Source organism: Euleptes europaea, chromosome 20, assembly GCF_029931775.1.
Source record: "Euleptes europaea isolate rEulEur1 chromosome 20, rEulEur1.hap1, whole genome shotgun sequence".
NCBI classification, from domain to species: domain Eukaryota; kingdom Metazoa; phylum Chordata; class Lepidosauria; order Squamata; family Sphaerodactylidae; genus Euleptes; species Euleptes europaea.
The window spans coordinates 3891990-3899264 of record NC_079331.1 but is presented as its reverse complement, the minus strand read 5'-3'; positions in this window follow the sequence as shown (position 1 = coordinate 3899264).

Genomic DNA, 7275 nt, shown 5'->3' with positions numbered 1-7275 from the left:
TCTGATCCAACCTGCGGATCCTGTAAATGTCAACAGCGACTGTACTCTTTATGGTTACTTTGGGTTCATTTTAATTAAGGGTGGGATATAAACATTATGTTTTACTTCAGTTGCTCCCTGTTCAACCGAAATGCAAAAGGAACCATTTAAGCCGTTGAGCAAACGAACAAAGTCTCTGGCTCAGGCAGCCCTGGGAGGGTTTCTGTGGCACACAGCTTGAGCTTCTCATTGGTCCTCCAGTGCTATGGGATCCCTCAGAGACCCAGGATGCCAAGAGAAGGATGCATCAGGTAAGCAGCAATGCCCAGGGGTGGCCTGTTGCCCGGGCTTCTCTGCTTCCTCTGATCGCTGTGGCAGAGTTTAAAACTGAAAGGGTTTTGATTCTCACCTCCCCCAGGTATCATCCTTCCCCCTTCCTTTCTCTTTGATGTACCTCAATTTCGCTCATGGCTCAGTGGGATTCTGCGATCAATTTCCCCCCCCCCCCCCAAGCGACGACAGCAGCTGTTGTTCTCTCTTCCATGAAAAAGGTTTCCGAATTGTCTTTCAGGCCTAGAGTCCACCGTTCTGCCATCCCTGATTTCCCCCAGGGCTCCCATCTGAACTTCCCCTGGACAGTCCCCGGCTGCATTCTGCCTTAGTCACCTTCTCGGTTTGTCCCCAACCCCCTTCAAAGAATCCCAGGCAAAAGATGTGTCCAGATGTTTCTACTGTCACAGTCTGGGATACCGGTTCAGGGCTCCTCTCGCTTTCTGTGGCTGAACCATCCACACAGGCAAGTGTCTTCAGCAGAGGTCCCCAACATGGTGTCTGTAGGCGCCATAGTGCCCACCAGCCTGGCACCCTTTCCTGGCACCCACCAAGTGTTTTTAGAAAGCGGGTGGGGAAATGCGGGGCTCTTGCCCGGCAGGGCTTCTGGTTGGCCACTAAAGATCTATTTGGCTGTGCAGGTGAAAATAATGTTGTTTCGTTGGAGCTGCTACCACAGTGTTGGTTTTATTCTCTCTCACTCCTCTTTCCATTTTTTTTTTTATATTGCCCCTCTTCTAGTCATGCTGGGAAAAGTCGAGGGCAGCAGGAAAAGAGGAAGACCCAACAAGAGATGGGTTGACTCAATAAAGCAGGGGTGGGGAATGACAGGCCCGGGGGCCGTATAAGGCCCGCGAAGTAATTTGGTCTGGCCCTTCGTGGGTCCTGGAAGATCTCAAGCTCAGAAGGATTTAAGACTGGCAATCTGCCCCCTCCCGCGGGCAGGAATAGCCTCTACTCAAGGCAGATGTGAGTTTGTTTTGCCAAGAAAAGGAACCTTTTCCCCCTTGCAGAAGAGTTGTTAGCAATGTAGCTGCTAGGACCGCCCAAGAAACTGTGTGAACCCTTTCCCACCCAAGCCATGGAGAAACATATTCCCTCTGTACTACAAGAGGGCTGGGGGCGGAAGTGGCGAATGGCCCTCAAATAATGTTACAAATATCGAAATGGCCCTTGGCGGAAAAAAGGTTCCCCACCCCTGCAATAAAGGAAGCCATAGCCCTCAGTTTGCAAGACCTGAGCAAGGCTGTGAAAGATGGGATGTTTGGGAGGACATTGATTCATAGGGTCGCCATGAGTTGGAAGCGACTTGACGGCACTTAACACACACACACACACACACACCTCTTCTCCCCTGCACTTGGGCTTCTTATATGTGTGTGGCTCCGCTTCCTGCAGCTGCCATTTTGTAGTTGGGTCCACGGCCCTGTGTCAAAGTCCTTTTTTAGGCACCAGGCCAAACCATTTCTTTCCTCCCAGGGAATTGTTTTTACAATCTACTTCTAGCCTGTTTGATGCATTTCAGGTTTTTAGAGGTCGCAAATGTTAACAATCTTATCCTGTCTTATTCAGCAAGCCATCTTGAACGGGTCTCTGATGATGCAGCATATAAATGTTGTCAGTAAAGAAATGCACACATACATGAATTAGCCCGAATAAAGACAGGGTTTTACGAAACAAGAGCTTCAGACGCAAAGCAGATGGAAGGCTAACACCCAAAAGACGTACTCACCGGCCTGCCCTCTAGTGAATCGGAATAATGATGAAAGGAGGGGGGAGTCAGGTACTAAATGTTCAAGACCAACAAAATATAAAGTAGTACCCAACTATTGGTGTGAACTTAGAGAATCATAGAATCATAGAGTTGGAAGGGACCACCAGGGTCATCTAGTCCAACCCCCTGCACAATGCAGGAAATTCACAACTACCTCCCCACACACACACCCAGTGACCCCTACTTCATGCCCAGAAGATGGCCAAGATGCCCTCCCTCTCATCATCTGCTTAAGTTCATAGAATCAGCATTGCTGACAGATGGCCAACTAATCTCTTCTTTAAAACCTCCAGGGAAGGAGAGCTCACCACCTCCCGAGGAAGCCCGTTCCACTGAGGAACCGCCCTGACTGTTAGAAAATTCTTCCTAATGTCTACACGGAAACTCTTTTGATTTATTGGTTCTGGTCCGGCCTTCTGGGGCAACAGAAAACAACTCGGCACCATCCTCTATATGACAGCCCTTCAAGTACTTGGAGATGGTTATCGTATCCCCTCTCAATCTTCTCCTCTTCAGGTTAAACATACCCAGCTCCTTCAACCTTTCCTCATAGGACTTGGTCTCCAAATTGCAGCACATAATACATGAAGAAGCACTGCATAAAAGAATTATTTTATATTCAGCCTGCATTTTAAGGTGTCATTTTGTGAGACTTGCATTACAAATGTAATATGTACCTCCTTGGCTACCTTTGAATTCATATTTACATACAAATACATTGTGAGTCTTGAATAGGAGTTCACACCAATAGTTGGGTGCTATTTTATATTTCGTTGCTCTCGTGAATTGGGGCAGGTCTGCAGCGAATCCCACGGGCAGGGGACTCCAAATATCGTCTTACAGCGGTGCAGCTTTATGAAATCCAGCCTCAGATGCAATAGAGGATGGCTTTTTGCGACAGTGGAATTACCTCCGTCTCTTGGGGGACCGGGGAACTGGTCGGCCAGAAAATTCCATTTATTCTCTAATTTCCCTAGCTGTGCCCCGCAGCTTTGCATTCAAACCCTTGCCGTAGACACTCCAGATTGCCTTTGAAGGGAGCTTTTCCTTTCCCCGTCCCCCCACTGCCCCCTCCGCCAGCATCTCTCCAGCTTTTCTTGGTCAACAAACATGGTCACAGAGTCTAACCAGCCTCCTCTGAACAAACCCACGTACAAGGGGGAAACATTAAAGGACGGTTGAGATGGTTAATTATTTAGACCAGAGGGATGTTGCGGGGGGAAAATCCGCTATTGCCAAGTGGCAGACGACCAGGGAGGGGCTGGGGAGGGGCTGGTGAATTATTCAGGATCCAGACGTTTCTTCCCCACCAATTCCAGGAGTAACAGATCTCCCGAGGCAGAGGAGGGAATCCAGCCATACCAGGAGCAGCCGTAACCAATGGGCAAGAGGCCTGCTGCCCCGGGCTCCAGGCTGGAGGAGGAACTGATCCTCCCTGATGGAAGGGGACACCCAGATCAGTAGCTTATGGCTGCCCCATCTAGGGTTGCCAAGTCCCTCTTCGCCACCAGCGGGAGGTTTTTGGGGCGGAGCCTGAGGAGGGCGGGGTTTGGGGAGGGACTTCAATGCCATAGAGTCCAATGGCCAAAGCGGCCATTTTCTCCAGGGGAACTAATCTCTACCGGCTGGACATCAGTTGGTAACAGCAGAAGATCCTCAGCTAGTACCTGGAGGTTGGCAACCCTAGCGCCATCTGAGATTTGAGCAACTGGCTCGGCACACATGTGTGCACACGTGCAGCTGCTTTCCACTGAGTCCATCAAGGTCAGTATTGTCTACTCAGGCCAGCAGCAGCTTTCCAAGGTCCCAGGCTGAGGTCTTTCCCATCACCTGCTCCCTAGTCCTTTTAACTGAGATGCCGGGGACTGACCCTGGGACCTTCTGCATGCCGAGCAGACGCATGGGGGAGGGGGAGGTGATTGTAAGCCGGTTTGATTCTCCCTTAAGTGGCAGAGAAAGTCAGCATATAAAAACCAACTCTTTTTCTGAATCTGGCGATGCAAGAATGGTAGGCAGTTCATGGGAGGGAGGGCACCTTGGCCATCTTCTGGGCATGGAGTAGGGGTTACTGGGTGTGTGTGGGGGGAGGTAGTTGTGAAATTCCTGCATTGCGCAGGGGGTTGGACTAGATGACCCTGGTGGTCTCTTCCAACTCTATGATTCTATGGTGCCAGATACTGGAGATCAGACTGTCTTTAATCCATTTTATTCGCAAAACCCTGTCTTAACCTGAATACCAGATATCCATTGGTGGGTTGTGCAAGACATGGGAATGCATTCTGTATACCAGGACCAACTGGAGGTATTTTGCCGCCTGCGCTGGTGAAACTTGCTGCCCTCTCGCCAGTTGAAGCCGAGTCTCAGTTTTGCTAGCTGTGCCAAAGCAGCTCAGCTTGGACCTGGGTGTTTGCTGGCACCTGGACCGCTCAGGGAAACAGGCTGTGCGTAAAAGCAGGATATAACTGGTTAAGGGAAAATAAAAATGCATTTGGAGAATACGGGCTGCGCTGACTATTATATCCAATTACTTCCTCCACCTCCTGAGACTGACAGGGTTGACCCGTAAAAGCAACTCGCACAGAGATGCTTCAGAGACCGGTTAGTCTCCAAAGCGCCACGATGCTCCAAAGCACCACAATGTTTCCTGCCCTGGGGGGGCTTAAAAAACCGAATCCACGAGGTCTTTTCTCTGACAAGCAGAGTCTCTCTGTCTCTTCTTCCCCAGCTGCAAGGGATGCTGGGCGGTTTCATTTTGACACCGTTTAATTCCTTCTGACACCACTCAGCCAACATTGGCCCCTGGTGGTAAAGAAATGTGCGGGTGTGTTTTTTTTCCCTACCCCCCCCCCACAGCCGCGTCCCTGTGACAGGATTATCTGGGCCTCCGATAGCATCCCTCGCCCTCGCCACCGTGCCGAGGCAGAGGACGGATGTCAGAGCTCATTCTGCGCCCTGTCACTTTAAAGAATCAATTTCTTTTAAAGCTTAAAACACAAGGGGGGGGGGGAAACCCCCAACGTTTGTTCTGGGGCTTCCTATTGTCGTCTAGAGAAGTCCGCCAGGGCAACCTTCTGCTACCTGTGCTCTGTCGGTTTTGGCTAACTCTGACTGCTTCCTAAGGGGCCCACCTAGATCCACGACCCCATTTTTAAAAATTTCATTTTTAACAGCAATTTTAATCCCCCCTTTCCCCCATGGGTGGTACTCATCCCTCTCCCTCCTTCCATTCTGTCCCCACAACAACCCTGCAAGGTAGGTTAGGCTCAGAGAGAGAAGTACCGGCTGGATATTGGATGGGGGATTTACTGTAAGAGTTGTTAGACCAGGGGTGGGGAACGTCAGGCCCGGGGGCCGAATAAGGCCCTCGAAATCATTTGGTCTGGCCCTTCATGGGTCCTGGTAGATCTCTAGCTCAGAAGGATGCTGCCCTGCCTGAATCTCTTGGGCCGAGCTGGGGACACCAGAGCTCAAAAGCGAGTCGCTCTATGTGGCAGACATAGAGCCGTCTCTGGTCGTGCCTCTTGGCTAAATGTTTGACCAAATATAGCAGGCTAATTTTTAAGTTGATAATTTTGTATGGCCCCCGAATGATATTATAAATATCCAAATGGCCCTTGGCAGAAAAAAGGTTCCCCACCCCTGTGTTAGACGGTGAAATCAGCTTCCTAGGGAGGTGGTGAGCTCCCCCCTCACTGGCAGTCTTTAAGTAGAGACTGGACAAACACTTGTCAGGGACGCTCCAGGCTGATCCTGCACTGAGCAGGGGGTCAGACTACATGGCCTCTATGGCCCCTTCCAACTCTATGATTCTGTGAGAGAGAGAGTGACCAATCACCAGTGAGCTGCATTGTGGAGTAAGGATTTGAACACAAGTCTCCCTGACCCTAGCCCAACACTTTAACCATGATGCTACACTGGCAGCCACGTTGTTGGAGGGGAAGAAATTAGGTTGGTGGGGGGACATGGCGTGGGAGGATCAACCCTTTCCCCTCTTCTGTTTCCCTAATCTAAATATCTCCTCCCATAGTTGCTTTTGGTCTGTAATATTTTCCCTCACATGGCTAGTAGCAGCTTCCTGCAGGGTGATTTAGGTCAGGAAAATGGCACCAAGGGGATGGATTAACCTCCCCTTCTCTGCCCGCCCCCATATCCCCAATCTGATTTGGCCCTTTGCCAGGGCCAGATTAGCCATTAGGCTAACAAGTCTGCAGCCTTAGCCCTTCATATATTTAGGTCCTCTGTTTCCCAGCTTAAGCCACCTGGAACCACAAGGAGAGGTGGGGCATAACTGTTTAAATAAATAATAAAATAAATGGTAACCACATATTGTTCTTTTTGGACCACATTCGTAACTGTGAGTGGGACTATGTCCCCCCCCCTTAGGAATTCGCTAGGGTTGCCAAACTCCAGGTGGGGCCTGGAGATCTCTTGGGATGACAACTGATCTCCAGACCACAGCGGCAGCTTTGGAGGGTGGACCGTGTGGCGTTCTATCCCGCCGAGGTCACTCCTCACCCCTAACCCTGCCCTCCACAGGCTCCATCCCAAATCTCCAGGAATTTCCCAACCCGGATCTGGCAACCCTAGAACTTGCCCAGATTCAAAAATTGGAATTGAGCTGCTGACTGAGATCACATGGAGCTGCCTTCTACTGAATCGGACCCTTGGTGCATCAAAGTCAGTATTGTCTACCCAGACCGGCAGCGGCTCTCCAGGGTCTCAGGCGGAGGTCTTTCCCATCACCTACTTGCCTAGTCCCTTTAACTGGAGATGCCGGGGATTGAACCTGGGGCCTTCTGCATGCCAAGAAGATGCTCTACCACTGAGCCATGACCCTTCCCTATCCTGGATATGGAGAGCCCGACCCTTCAGTCAAAGCCCTGGCCGCCAGCCCTTTTCTTCCTGCTCAAATTATCGAAACCCTCCTCCGTCTTTTTGACTTCTTTGTATGTGTTTTTGGTCAACGCTTTTAGGCCGCCATCTCTTTGTAGCTGTTCCCACCACGTTCCTTGAATGAAGCATATTGCCACGGTTTCTCCATGAATCTGGGCTCATTATCTCTCTGTCTCTCTCCCTCTGGTATCCCTGGTATCCCTGGGCCAGTTCCATCCAGATGCCACCATGGCAACGGACCGAGTTGGCACGCGGCCCGTGAGGACCCCAGCCTCCTTTCTCGCCTTGGGGATGAACTG